This window comes from Macaca thibetana, chromosome 3, assembly GCF_024542745.1.
Source record: "Macaca thibetana thibetana isolate TM-01 chromosome 3, ASM2454274v1, whole genome shotgun sequence".
Taxonomy (NCBI): domain Eukaryota; kingdom Metazoa; phylum Chordata; class Mammalia; order Primates; family Cercopithecidae; genus Macaca; species Macaca thibetana.
The window spans coordinates 144592173-144605536 of record NC_065580.1 but is presented as its reverse complement, the minus strand read 5'-3'; the positions used below and the strand labels follow the sequence as shown (position 1 = coordinate 144605536).

General features: G+C 53.2%; 1 protein-coding gene across 41 annotated transcripts in view; it reads right to left on the bottom strand.

Moving 5' to 3' along the window:
- Positions 1-13364, bottom strand: part of ACTB (actin beta) — a 468316-nt gene that overhangs the window by 40754 nt on the left and 414198 nt on the right. The window contains exon 1 of one of the 41 annotated variants that reach the window (XM_050784094.1): positions 7789-7792. The exons of the other annotated variants lie outside the window; for them this stretch is intronic. The gene's annotated coding sequence lies outside the window, so the exon portion shown is untranslated. Of the gene's footprint in view, positions 1-7788; positions 7793-13364 lie in introns of those variants that run through there. 41 annotated transcript variants of the gene reach the window in all.

Genomic DNA, 13364 nt, shown 5'->3' with positions numbered 1-13364 from the left:
CGCGCTCAAGCCCCTCCTCCCAGCTCCTGCGGACCGCGGAGCTCGCCCACTCTCGCGTCCTCCCCTCCGCCCAGACATCTGCAGGCACCAGCGGCGACGAGACGGGGATGATGCTGGAAGACTTAGGGTGGGACGGCCCCATCCTCTCGGAACCCCGGTCCCTGAGACTGATTTGAGGGTGGGGTGGGGGCTGACTCTGCCCTCAAAACGGGGCTCACGGCTTTTGGCTTGGAGCAAGCAGGGTTGGCCCTGTCCGGGCCCCGGAGTGACTCAGCTCAGTCCTGGCCCTCTCCGGGACTGACTCCCTTCCTCTAAATAAAGGGAATCTTTCACCCAACAGACGGCAGTGGGTCCGCGGAGATAAAACAGGCCCTCCAGAGTGATCCCTCCCCTGGTGGCTGATGGGACATGAGTGTGTTGGGAGAGAGGGAGCGGGCAGCTCTCCACCCCAGGCTGGGGCAGACTGGAGTGAAGGTCCAAGCGCTGGACCCGAGCAGCGGCCTCAGCCCCAATCTAAAAGCTCAGCCTCAGTTTTCCCACGCATACAATGGGCATAACGGTCCCAAGAATGAGGCTTGCTGGAGTTACTGGCAGGCTGAACGCTGTCCGCCTAATTCACCTAATTCAGGGCAAGAACCGCGCTCTGGCCCCTGCACCTGGGAGAGGTGGGGTGCTGGACCGAAGGCGAAGTAACAGCGTCCTTCAGGGTCCATCCCCAAATTGCCTTCCTTAGGGAAGCCGGAACAAACGATGCGGCGGGGTGGCCCTGGGTCTGTTCCCTCCTAAGAGGTGGAGCAGGGACAGCAGCATCCTAGACCCCGGCAGCCCGCGCGCGCGCCCTCGCACCATCTCCCCTACCTGGTTGGTTGGGTTGTAGGGCTCCAGGCGACCGCCAGGTGGCGGCATAGACGCGCCTGCTGCGCCAAGCTGGGTGGGGCTGGACTCGTCCGGTGATGGGGCCCTTTGGGCAGCCAGGCACTGGTTTTTTCGTTTTGTTTTGTTTTGTTTTGTTTTGTTTTTTCCAGACAGAGTTTCACTCTTGTTGCCTAGGCTGGAGTGCAATGGCGCGATCTCGGCTCACCGCAATCTCCGCCTCCCGGATTCAAGCGATTCTCCTGACTCAGCCTCTCGAGCACCTGGGATTACAGGCATGCGCCACCACGCCCAGCTAATTTTGTTTTTTTTGTTTTTTCTTTGAGACGGAGTCTCCCTCTGTCGCCCAGGCTGGAGTGCAGTGACCGGATCTCAGCTCACTGCAAGCTCCGCCAACCGGGTTTACGCCATTCTCCTGCCTCAGCCTCCCGCGTAGCTGGGACTACAGGCACCCGCCACCTCGCCTGGCTAATTTTTTGTATTTTTTAGTAGAGACTGGGTTTCACCGTGTTAGCCAGGATGGTCTCGATCTCCTGACCTCGTGATCCGCCTTCTTCGCCCTCCCAAAGTGCTAGGATTACAGGCGTGAGCCACCGCGCCTGGCAGTCAGACACATTTAAAAGCCTGTTGGGCCGGGTCAGGAGATCAAGACTATCCTAGCTAACACGGTGAAACCCCGTCTCTACTAAAAATACAAAAAGAAATTAGCCGGGCGTGGTGGCAGGCGCCTGTAGTCCCAGCTACTCGGGGGGGGGGGGGGGGGGGTGGGGGCTGAGGTAGGAGAATGTCGTGAACCTGGGAGGTGGCGCTTGCAGTGAGCCGAGATGGTGCCACTGCACTCCAGCCTGGGCCACAGAGTGAGACTCCGTCTCAAAAACAAAAAACAAAAAAAAACAAAACCCTTTGAAGTGGAGAAAAAGTACTGGGTTCAAAAATGCAAAATAAGAGTCAAGGCTGGGCGCGGTGGCTCATGCTGTAATTCCCAGAGCTTTGGGAGGCCGAAGTAGGAGGATCGCTTGAGGCCAGGGGTTCAAGACCAGCCGGGGCAATATAGCGAGACCACCCCCATCTCTACAAAAAATTTAAAAATTAGCCAGGTGTGGTGGCTCATGCCTGTAATCCCAGCACGTTGGGAGGCCAAGGCGGGTAGATCACTTGAGGTCAGGAATTTGAGAACAGCCTGACCAACATGGTGAAACACCATCTCTACTAAAAATATAAAAAATTGTTGGGCATGGTGGTTCGTGCCTATAATCCCAGCTACTTGAGGGGCTGAGGCAGGAGAATCGCTTGAACCTGGGAGGCAGAGGTTGCAGTGAGCCAAGATGACACCACTGCACTCCAGCCTGGGCGACAGAGTAAGACTTTGTCTAGGCCGGGTGCAGTGGCTTACACCTGTAATCCCAGCACTTTGAGAGGCCTAGGCGGGTGGATCACCTGAGGTCGGGAGTTTGAGACCAGCCCAACCAACGTGGAGAAACCCTGTCTCTACTAAAAAAACAAAATTAGCCAGGGTGTGGTGGCGCATGCCTGTAATCCCAGCTACGCGGGAGGCTGAGGCTGGAGAATAGCTTGAACCTGGGAGGCAGAAGTTGTGGTGAGCCGAGATCTCACCATTGCACTCTAGCCTGGGCAACAAGAGTGAAACTCCATCTCGAAAGAAAAAAAATTAGCTGAGCGTAGCTAAGCGTGGTGGCACATGCCTGTAGTCCCAGCTACTGGGGAGGCTGAGGCTAGAGGGATCACTTGAGCCCAGGACTTCGAGGCTGCAGTGAGCTCTGATCACATCACTGCACTCCAGCCTACGCAATATATTGAGACACCCATCTTAGAAATAAAGAGCGAAAGGAAGGAAGGAAGGTAGAAAGAAAAGAAGAAAGAAAAAAAGGAAAGGAGGGAGGGAGGGAGGGAAGGGAATGAAGGAAGGAAGATTCCTAAATTCAATTCAGAAACACAAAACCCAGCAACCTGACTAATGTCCTTTCTGGCAATCAAGAGTAACTTTTTGTGTTATCTTTTGTCTCAGATACAAATCCTCAAGTTAACCTGTAACTTCACTGAGCCTCAGCCCTTAATCAAAAGTAGATAGTAAAGTCAAACCAAAGTTTACTGGAAAGAATTAAAGAATCCTTAGGCGGGCTCTTTATGCAAAGCAGCCCTCCCTGTTGGCCTCCTGTCCAATATTCGAAAGGTTTTTTCTTTTATTTATTTACTTACTTTATTTATTTATTTATGACAAGTCTTGCTCTGTCACCCAAGCTGGAGTGCAGTGGTATGATCTTGGCTCACTGCAACCTCCACCTCCCAGGCTCAAGCGATCCTCCCACCTCAGCCTCCTGCCTAGCTGGGACTATAAGCACACACCACCACGCCCGGCTAATTTTTTTTTTTTTTTTTGAGATGGAGTCTCACTCTGTTACCAGGCTGGAGCGCAGCGACGCGATCCCCGCTCACTGCAACCTCTGCCTCCTGGGTTCAAGCAATTCTCCTGCCTCAGCCTCCTCAGTAGCTGGGATTACAGGCGCGCACCACCACGCCTGGCTAATTTTTGTATTTTTTTAGTAGAGACGGGGTTTCACCATGTTGGTCAGACTGGTCTCAAAATCCTGACCTCGTGATCCACCTGCCTTGGCCTCCCAAAGTGCTGGGATTACAGGTGTGAGCCACCGTGCCTGGCCTTTTTTTTTTTTTTTTTTTTTGAGACGGAGTCTCGCTCTGCCGCCCAGGCTGGAGTGCAGTGGCCGGATCTCAGCTCACTGCAAGCTCCGCCTCCCGGGTTCACGCCATTCTCCTGCCTCAGCCTCCCGAGTAGCTGGGACTACAGGCGCCCGCCACCTCGCCCGGCTAGTTTTTTTTTTTTTTGTATTTTTTAGTAGAGACGGGGTTTCACCGTGTTAGCCAGGATGGTCTCGATCTCCTGACCTCGTGATCCGCCCGTCTCGGCCTCCCAAAGTGCTGGGATTATAGGCTTGAGCCACCGCGCCCGTGCCTGGCCTTTTTAAAAACTAATTAATTAATTTTTTTTTTTTTTTTTTGAGATGGAGTCTTGCTCTGTCGCCCAGGCTGGAGTGCAGTGGCCAGAGCTCAGCTCACTACGAGCTCTGCCTCCCAGGTTTACGCCATTCTCCTGCCTCAGCCTCCCGAGTAGCTGGGACTACAGGCGACCGCCACCTCGCCTGGCTAGTTTTTTGTATTTTTTAGTAGAAATGGGGTTTCACCGTGTTAGCCAGGATGGTCTTGATCTCCTGACCTCGTGATCCGCCCGTCTTGGCCTATTAATTTATTTTTTTGACACGGAGTCTCACTCCTGTTGCCCAGGCTGGAGTACAGTGGCACGATCTTGCCTCACTACAGCCTTAGCCTCCCAGGCTCAAGCAAGTCTCCTGCCTCAGCCTCCTGAGTAGCTGGGATTATAGGCGCGTGCCACTACCACCCAGCTAATCTTTGTATTTTTTTTTCTTCTTTTTTTTTGAGATGGAGTCTCGCTCTGTCACCCAGGCTGAAGTGCAGTGGTGTGATCTGGGCTTACTGCAACCTCTGCCTCCCGGGTTCAAGTGATTCTCCTGCCTCAGCCTCCCGAGTAGCTGGGACTACAGGCATGCACCACCATGCCTGGCTAATTTTTGTATTTTTTTAGTAGAGACGAGGTTTCACCATGTTGGTCAGGCTGGACTTGAACTCCTGACCCCATGATCCGCCCACCTTGGCCTCCCAAAGTGCTAAGATTACAGGTGTGAGCAATTGCTCCCAGCCTAATTTTTGTATTTTTACTAGAGACAAGGTTTCACCATGTTGGCCAGGCTGGTCTCAAACTCCTGACCTCAGGTGATACCCACCCTGGCCTTGTCCTCCCAAAGTGCTGGGATTACAGATGTGAGCCACTGTGTCTGGCCCCAGATAACTTATTTTAATATTTTTATTTTTTGAGACAGGGTCTTGTTCTGTCACCGAAACTGGAGTTCAGTAGCATGATCACAGCTCGCTGCAGCCTCAACCTCCTAGGTTCCAGTGATTCTCCTACCTCAGCCTCCCCAGTAGCTGGGACTACAGGTGTGCCACCACGCCCAGTTAGTTTTTGTAGTTTTAGTAGAGATGGGGTTTTGCTGTGTTGCCCAGGCTGGTCTTCAACTCCTGAGTTCAAGCAATCTGCCCACCTCGGCCTCCCAAAGTGCTGGGATTACAGGCATGAGCCACCATGCCTGGCCCCCTCTAGTTTTTTTTAAAGAAGGAATTGGAGCAGCCACACTTCCGAGCTCTGCCCCCAGGTTCTGTGTGATTCCAGGAAATTTTGGCCCCTCTGAGTCTCTATGTCTTGTCTCCAGCTGGAGACTGGGGGTGAGGAGGGGAGATTGTGGCTGCCCCCATACAGCTTGAAGCTGGGCAGAGGCCCTTGGATTTGGGAGTCTGGGAATCCTCTTTTCCCTTGATTCTACTGGATTGCATTCAATCCAGATAGAATGAGGCTGTGGGAAGGGGAGCCATGATGAACTCCTACTGGCTTGGAAACAGGTCTGATCTCTTAAGAGGACAGGAAGTCAGACACCTTTTGTGGGTTACTGGGGAAATCATTTGGCAGTTGATTGGTAATGTCTGCCATGGTGCAAAAGTGAGACTCAGCTGTGTGTGTTGTTCTCACCTTGGTCTAGTAAATACAGCACCTAGTAGTCAGGAAAGCCCAGACTCTGGTCCCAATTTACCACTGCCTTGCTGAGGGATCCTGAATAAATTAGCTCCTTGGAGCCTTGGTTTCCTAAACTGTAAAGTAAGACATAATATCTTCCCAGGGTTGATTTGAAGATGCAATGAACATATTGTCAGTTAGGATCTTCATGTTGCAAGAAATAGAAAATACGATGGGTGCTGTGCCTCATGCCTGTAATCCAAGGACTTTGATAGGTCAAGGCAGGAGGATCACTTGAGCCCAGGAGTTTGATACCAGGCTGGGCAACATACTGAGACCTCGTCTCCACCAAAAATTTAAAAATTAAAAATTAGCAGGCCAGGTGCAGTGGCTCACGCCTGTAATCCTAGCACTTTGAGGGGCTGAGGCAGGCAGATCACCTGAGGTCAGGAGTTCGAGACTCACCTGGCTAACATGGCGAAACCCTGTCTCTACTAAAAATATCAAAGTTAGCTGGGCGTGGTGGTACGTGCCTGTAATCCCAGCTACTCGGGAGGCTGAGGCACAAGAATCGCCTGAACCCAGGAGGCGGAAGTTGCAGTGAGCCACGCTGGAGCTACTGAACTCCAGCCTGGGTGACAGAGTGAGATTCTCAAAAAAACCCCACAAACAAAAATAAGTTAAAAACCAGCTGAGAGTGGCTGGGCGCGGTGGCTCATGCCTGTAATCCCAGCACTTTGGGAGGCCGAGGCAGGCGGATCACAAGGTTAGGAGATCGAGACTATCCTAGCCAACATGGTGAAACCCTGTCTCTACTAAAAATACAAAAATTAGCTGGGCATGGTGGCTCCCACCTGTAGTCCCAGCTACTCGGGAGGCTGAGTCAGGAGAATGGCTTGAACCCGAGAGGCAGAGGTTGCAGTGAGCCAAGATCTCGCCACGGCACTCTAGCCTGGGCAGCAGAGTGAGACTGTCTCAAAAAAAAAAAAAAAAAAAAAAATTAGCTGAAAGCAGAGGCACGGGAGGCTGAGATAGGAGGATCGGTTGAGCCCAGGCAGTGGAGGCTGCAGTGAGCCATAATTGCGCCACTGCACTACTCCAGCATGGGGGAGAGAGCAAGACCCTGTTTCAAAAAAAAAAAAAAAAAGGAGGCCGGGCGTGGTGGCTCACGCCTGTAATCCCAGCACTTCGGGAGGCCGACACGGGTGGATCACGAGGTCAGGAGATCGAGACCATCCTGGCTAACACGGTGAAACCCCGTCTCTACTAAAAATACAAAAAAAAAAATTTAGCCGGGCGTGGTGGCGGGCGCCTGTAGTCCCAGCTACACCGGAGGCTGAGACAGGAGAATGGCGTGAACCGGGGGGCGGAGCTTGCAGGGAGCCGAGATCGCGCCGCTGCACTCCAGCCTGGGCGACGGAGCGAGACTTGGTCTCAAAAAAAAAGGAAAAGAAGTGGAAAATACCAATGCATCCTGGCTAGAACAGTCGTAAGGGCTTCTGTAACTGCGTAGAGGTGACAGGACTTCAGGTATGCTATGATCAAGGCTCCAGAGGCATATCCCTGCGACCTCCTTAGCAGTGTCTTTCCCATGGGTCAGCTTTGTCTATATTCATAGGTGGCCACATGTCTGCTTGGGGTCCTAGTGACTCCAGGTGTTTCCTAGAGAGCAGGATTCTGCGGCAGCAATTCCCAGCAGCAGGCCTGAGTTTGCTGCTGCTGGCACAATTCAGGTTCACATGCCCATCCCCAGGGCGATGACTGCGTGGGAGGAGGGTGGCCCCCTAGGCACCAGAATGAAGATCTGAGCTGTCCTACAATGTGTGGGAGTGCAGAGGGTGGGGGAAGGACAGATTTACAAGGAAATCCCTTAGGCAGTCAGAGAGGGCTGGTGGAGGATGTGGCTCGGGCGGGGGTTGGAGGGGCAGGAGAGAGAGCAGCGCAGCGGGAGAGGTAGGGAGGGTGGAAGGAGCATGGGATGTGGGTGTGGCAGGGGACCTTAGGGAAGGGAGCCTGTAGCCAGGGATTTCGCAGACTCTGCAGGAAGCCGTCGGGATGGAGGCCAGAAACCTCGGCTTCCCCCATCCCCCACCCCAGACCTCCTGCTGAGCGCCCGTCTGCCTCTGCCAGCAGGAAACCAGTGGAGGGGCGGTGAGGGCAGTGATCCAGATTCACCGGAGAGGGAAACAACCAGGAGGGGTCGGCAGGCAGGGCGTGGCCAAGGGTGTGCGCTCTGCAAGGCCTGGTGAACCCCAGGGCGCCCCCTCTCCAGCCGCGCCCACATTGGGGGCTGACCCCCACTGCAGGACCCCAGGCCTTGCTGCCCCGGTACGCCTCTCTCGCGTGTCCCACGGCACTACTGGGGCAGCGAACGACCCTCAGCCACCGCAGCCCACTGGAGCCCAGCTGCCCGTCTCTTGCCAGCACCACCTACTCCCCGCCCGCCACCCCGCCATTGGCTTCCCAGAGCTAAGACCTCCTTTGAGTGGTCCATCTCCGCGAGGCCACGCCTCCTGGTCGGCACAAAGAGCCGGGCCCGCCCAGCCAGCCCCAACTCCTGGTGTTCCCAGCCCCCGGCGGCGCGGCTGGGCCGCGGCCCCCACGTGGGGGTCGTAGTAGTGACTGCGGCCATGGTGTCCGTGAGCACCGAACTCAAGCACTCGAGGAAGGCGCTGGCTTAGGGCCTGTCCGGCTGCCACAGCCTCGGATCCCGCCTGGGAGGGTATATTTCGGAGCCCTTCTACCCAGCCCCTAGCCCCGGGGTTCTAATCCCTCCCAGGGACTGACCCCCTTCCCCTAGTTCCCAGACCTTCCCTATTTTCTCTCCCTGCCCAGGGGAGGGGGATGGTGGACTCATTTGGTAACGGAACAGTTAAAAAAACTGTGGCTCAGAAAGGGTAGTTAAACTGCCCCGAGTCACACAGCAGTAGGGGGTAGCCTAGAAATAATACTGAGGGATGGGAAGGAAAGGGAGAAGCGGTGGCTGGTGTAATCCTCTACCTCCCACTTCTCCCCACCCCTGATACACAGTTATGAGCTAAGCCAGGGAGGGCTCCCTGAAAACACATCAAGCCTGCAAGCTGATGGATTTTTTTTGTTTGTTTTTTGAGACGGAGTCCCCTCTGTCACACAGGCTGGAGTGCAGTGGTGCGATCTCGGCTCACTGCAACCTCTGCCTCCCGGGTTCAAGCGATTCTGCCTCAGCCTCCCGAGCAGCTGGGATTACAAGCGCCCGCCACCAGGCCTGACTCATTTTTGTATTTAATAGAGACGGTCTCCATGTTGGTCAGGCTGGTCTTGAACTCCCGACTTAGGGTGATCCACCCGCCTCGGCCTCCCAAAGTGCTGGGATTACAGGTGTGAGCTACCACGCCTAGCCTTTTTTTTTTTTTTTTTTTTTTTTTTTTAAACAATACTCTTGGCAATCCTTTTTTTAAAATTGAAGTGAGGCCAGGCGCGGTGGCTCACGCCTGTAATCCTAGCACTTTGCCAGGCCGAGGTGGGTGGAGATCCAGACCATCCTGGCTAACACGGTGAAACCCCATCTCTACAAAAAATACAAAAAATTAGCGGGCATTGTGGCAGGTGCCTGTAGTCCCCGCAACTAGGGAGGCTGAGGCAGGAGAATGGCGTGAACCCTGGAGGCGGAGCTTGCAGTGATCTGAGATCGCACTACTGCACTCCAGCCTGGGTGACAGAGAGAGACTCTGTCTCAAAAATAATAATAATAATAATAAATAAATAAAATTGAAGTGACATTCACATAACATAAAATTAACTGTTTTATTTATTCATTTGTTTATTTGAGACCAGGTCTCTGTCGCCCAGGCTGGAGTGCAGTGGTGTGATTATGACTCATCGCGGCCTCAACCTCCCACAGCCTAAGCGATCCTCCCACTTTTAGCCTTTGGTGTATTTGGGACTACTGGTGTTCACCAGCACACCCTGCTGAATTTTGTATTTTTTGTAGAGATGAGGTTTCACTCTGCTTTCCAGGCTGATCTTGAACTCCTGGGCTCAAGGGATCCTCCTGCCTTGGCCTCCCAAAGTGCTGGGATTACAGGCATGAGCCATCATGCCCAGCCTGAAATCAGTTATTTCTGATCCCTTTAGTGGGGAATGGGGGTGTCGGTGGGAGGTGCTTCGGGGGTATTGCTGTTCCAAGCCCTCTTTCAGGGGACAGAGCTAAGAAAATGTATTTATGTGCATCTCTACTAAATCCTATACCTCTTATATATATTGAAAGCCAAGAGTTTACATTGATAGTTCCTGGGGTGCACTCCGTTTTATAACTCCCTTCTCCGCCTGTGAGAACCTGGCTACCGTTATTGTGATACATCTGCTTCTTCTTTTTTTTTTTTTTTTTTTTTGATGGAGTCTCACTCTGTCAACCAGGCTGGAGTGCAGTGGCATGATCTTGGCCCACTGCAATCTCCACCTCCTGGGTTCAAGCGATTCTCCTGCCTCAGCCTCTCAAGTAGCTGGGATTACAGGTGCCTGCCACCATGCCTGGCTAATTTTTGTATTTTTAGTAGTGATGGGGTTTTGCCATGTCTTCCAGGCTGGTCTCAAACTCCTGACCTGGGGTGATCTGCCCACCTCGGCCTCCCAAAGTGCTGGGATTACAGGCGGGAGCCACCATGCCTGACCATATCTGCTTTTTTTTTTTGAGTTGGAGTCTCACTCTGTCGCCCAGCCTGGAGTACAGTGGTGTGATCTCAGCTCACTGCAATCTCGGCCTCCAGGGTTCAAGCGATTCTCATGCCCCAGCCTCCTGAGTGGCTGGGATTACAGGCATGGGCCACCACACGCAGCTAATTTTTTGTATCTTTAGTAGAGATGGGGTTTCATCATGTTGGCCAGGCTGGTCTGGAACTCCTGACCTCAGGTGATCCACCCGCTTCGGCCTCCCAAAGTACTGGGATTACAGGCATAAGCCACCGCGCCCGGCCCACATCTGCTTCTTTTATCAACCCTCCAGGTGTAGCACGTGTCTCCTGGACACTGTCACCTTTCACCATGTAGACCTGTCCTCCAGCCTTGCTGTCCTTTGGCAGGGATATCTTCTAGCCCCAGGACGGACACCGCTCCCAGGTCACCGACCCCACCTAATTGAGCTCTCTACCCTCACTGATCTCATCCTCCCCCATTTGACTGTCCACCAGCAGCCACCTCTCTCATATCCTCCACCCCCAAGCCCTCTCCACCCCACTCAGCCTCGACCCCTGCTCAGAGCCCCCACCCTCCCCTACCTCGCTGGGACACCCACCTGGCTCTGCTCCAGCAAATGGCTTCAGGACTGATTATTCTGGAAGGAAACGGAAAGGGGAAGGGACTAAAGGAAGAGAAGGAAGGAGGCTTTCTCCGGTGCTTGCTTTAGCTTAAAAATTCATGCCCCGTGTGCACTTTACTCTAGAACACACTTCCTTTTGTTTTAACGTGATACAGCATTTCCACTATACAACTTCTGATAAAATTGCTACCTGATTATCCAGGGGCTGCGTCTGGTCAGAGAGGGGGCCTGGCAGGCTGGGAAGGACAGGGAGGGGTCTGGGAGGGGGAAGACGGGTGGGGAAGGGTGGACGGGGCTGGCCGGCCTCCTCTCCTCTTCCTTCCCTGGACAATGGGCTGCCGGCTGCCGCTGAGATAAGGGGTCTTGTCAGGGCTGGAATCACAGCATCTGGCCGACTGCCTGCTGGGGAAGGCCCCTTCCTTGCAGACCTGGCTAAACTACCCCCACCAAGCCCCGCAGCCTCGAGTGAGGTCTCCTCTCATTGTGCCTTCCTGAAAGGGAGGTCCTCGGAGCCATGCCCAGGGTCACTGGGAGGCTGGCTGTGAGCCTGGCGTCTGGGGAGGCCCTTTCCCAGGCCCAGACATCTCCCCTGGCTCCAGGACACAGTCACACAAAGATAATTGTTGTCTTTGTGTTTCTTTTTTTTTTTTTTTTTTGAGACGGAGTCTCGCTCTGTCACCCAGGCTGGAGTGCAGTGGCCGGATCTCAGCTCGCTGCAAGCTCCGCCTCCCGGGTTCACGCCATTCTCCTGCCTCAGCCTCCCGAGTAGCTGGGACTACAGGCGCCTGCCACCTCGCCCGGCTAAGTTTTTTTTTTTTTTTTTTTTTTTTTTGAGACGGAGTCTTGCTCTGTCGCCCAGGCTGGAGTGCAGTGGCCGGATCTCAGCTCACTTCAAGCTCCGCCTCCCGGGTTTACGCCATTCTCCCGCCTCAGCCTCCCCAGTAGCTGGGACTACAGGCGCCTGCCACCTCGCCCGGCTAGTTTTTTGTATTTTTTTTAGTAGAGACGGGGTTTCACCCTGTTAGCCAGGATGGTCTCGATCTCCTGACCTCGTGATCCGCCCGTCTCGGCCTCCCAAAGTGCTGGGATTACAGGCGTGAGCCACCGCGCCCGGCCCTGTTTGCTCTATTAGATCAGAAGATTGAGAATAGTAAGTAAAATGGAAACAATGTGAAATTGGCCAAAATCAGTTGCAGTGAGCCAAGATTGTGCCACTGCACTCTGGCCTGGGTAACAGAGTGAAACCCAGTCACACAAACACACACACACACACACACACACACACAAATCAGAATCAGTACTTGCGGGTTTTTCTGAAATAAACTTGGGACAGGTGCCACTGGTCAAATAAGCATTTTTTGAGGATTTTTTCTTTCTTCTTCTTCTTCTTTTTTTTGGCAGCTTTTAAATGTTGCCAACCAATATTGTTTTATAAAAGAAATCAATTTGTTAGTTACCCGATGAGTCAAATTGTGTTCCGCAGTTAACTGAATATTTCATTGAATTTGGAAGAACTGGTTTGTTATCAGGTCCAAACCACAGTTCTCTTTTATCATCACAAGAGCAGCCGCGAGCTTTCCAGTTTTGTTTTTCAGCCTCTGGTGCCCCATCTTTGGTAATTATTTGTGGTTCATCTTTTGGAGGTTCTTTGAGTGGGGCCCCAAGAGAGATTTGATTAAATGGATTTGATTAACGGCAGCCTTCGTAGCAGTATTATCAGCAAGGTTGTTTCCTCTAGCCTCCATAGCATCTAACCTTGAACGTCTGGGAATTTTGATAAAAGTCAAGGCCTGGTCACTGGATGGCCTCCAGTAAATTCTGTACACAGGATCCATGTTTCATTTGATCTCCAGTGGAAGTAAGGAAACGCCTTTGTTTCTTTGTTTCTTTCTTTTTTATTTTTATTTTTTTGAGATGGAGTCTCACTCTGTCACCAGGCTGGAGTGCAGTGGTGTCATCTCAGCTCACCGCAACCTCCGCCTCCTGAGTTCAAACAATTCTCCTGCCTCAGCCTCCCGAGTAGCTGGGACTTCAGATGCCTGCCACCACACTCGGCTATTTTTTTTGTATTTTTAGTAGAGATGGGATTTTGCCATGTTGGCCAGGCTGGTCTTGAACTCCTGGCCTCAAGTGATCTGTCTGCCTTGGCCTCCCATAGTGCTGGGATTACAGGCATGAGCCACCGTGCCTGGCCCGAAATGAAACTTTATATACCCATTTTCCAGCCGAGGAACCTCAAGTTCCTGCTGGGAGCGTCTAGACGTGCAGCCGCTGCTATCTGTACCCGGGTCACATCCTCCAGCTCTTGGTGAGATCCAGCTGACCTCCAGTGTCCCCGTCTGCATCCCTGCGCCCACACATGTGGCCAGGAGCAGCTGTCAACAAATGGCTCTTGGGTTTAGGCAGGAATCCTCCAGACCCTTTGGCCCTAGCGTGGGCTGACAAATAGGCACGGCACTGTAGCCTCCCACATATCCCTGGCGGGATGAACGTTCGGTGGGATTCCTCAAGGTAACTGACTTGATAATGCATTATCTGGGACCTGTCCCTTCCCTGTCCCCCATGTCCCTGTCCTCT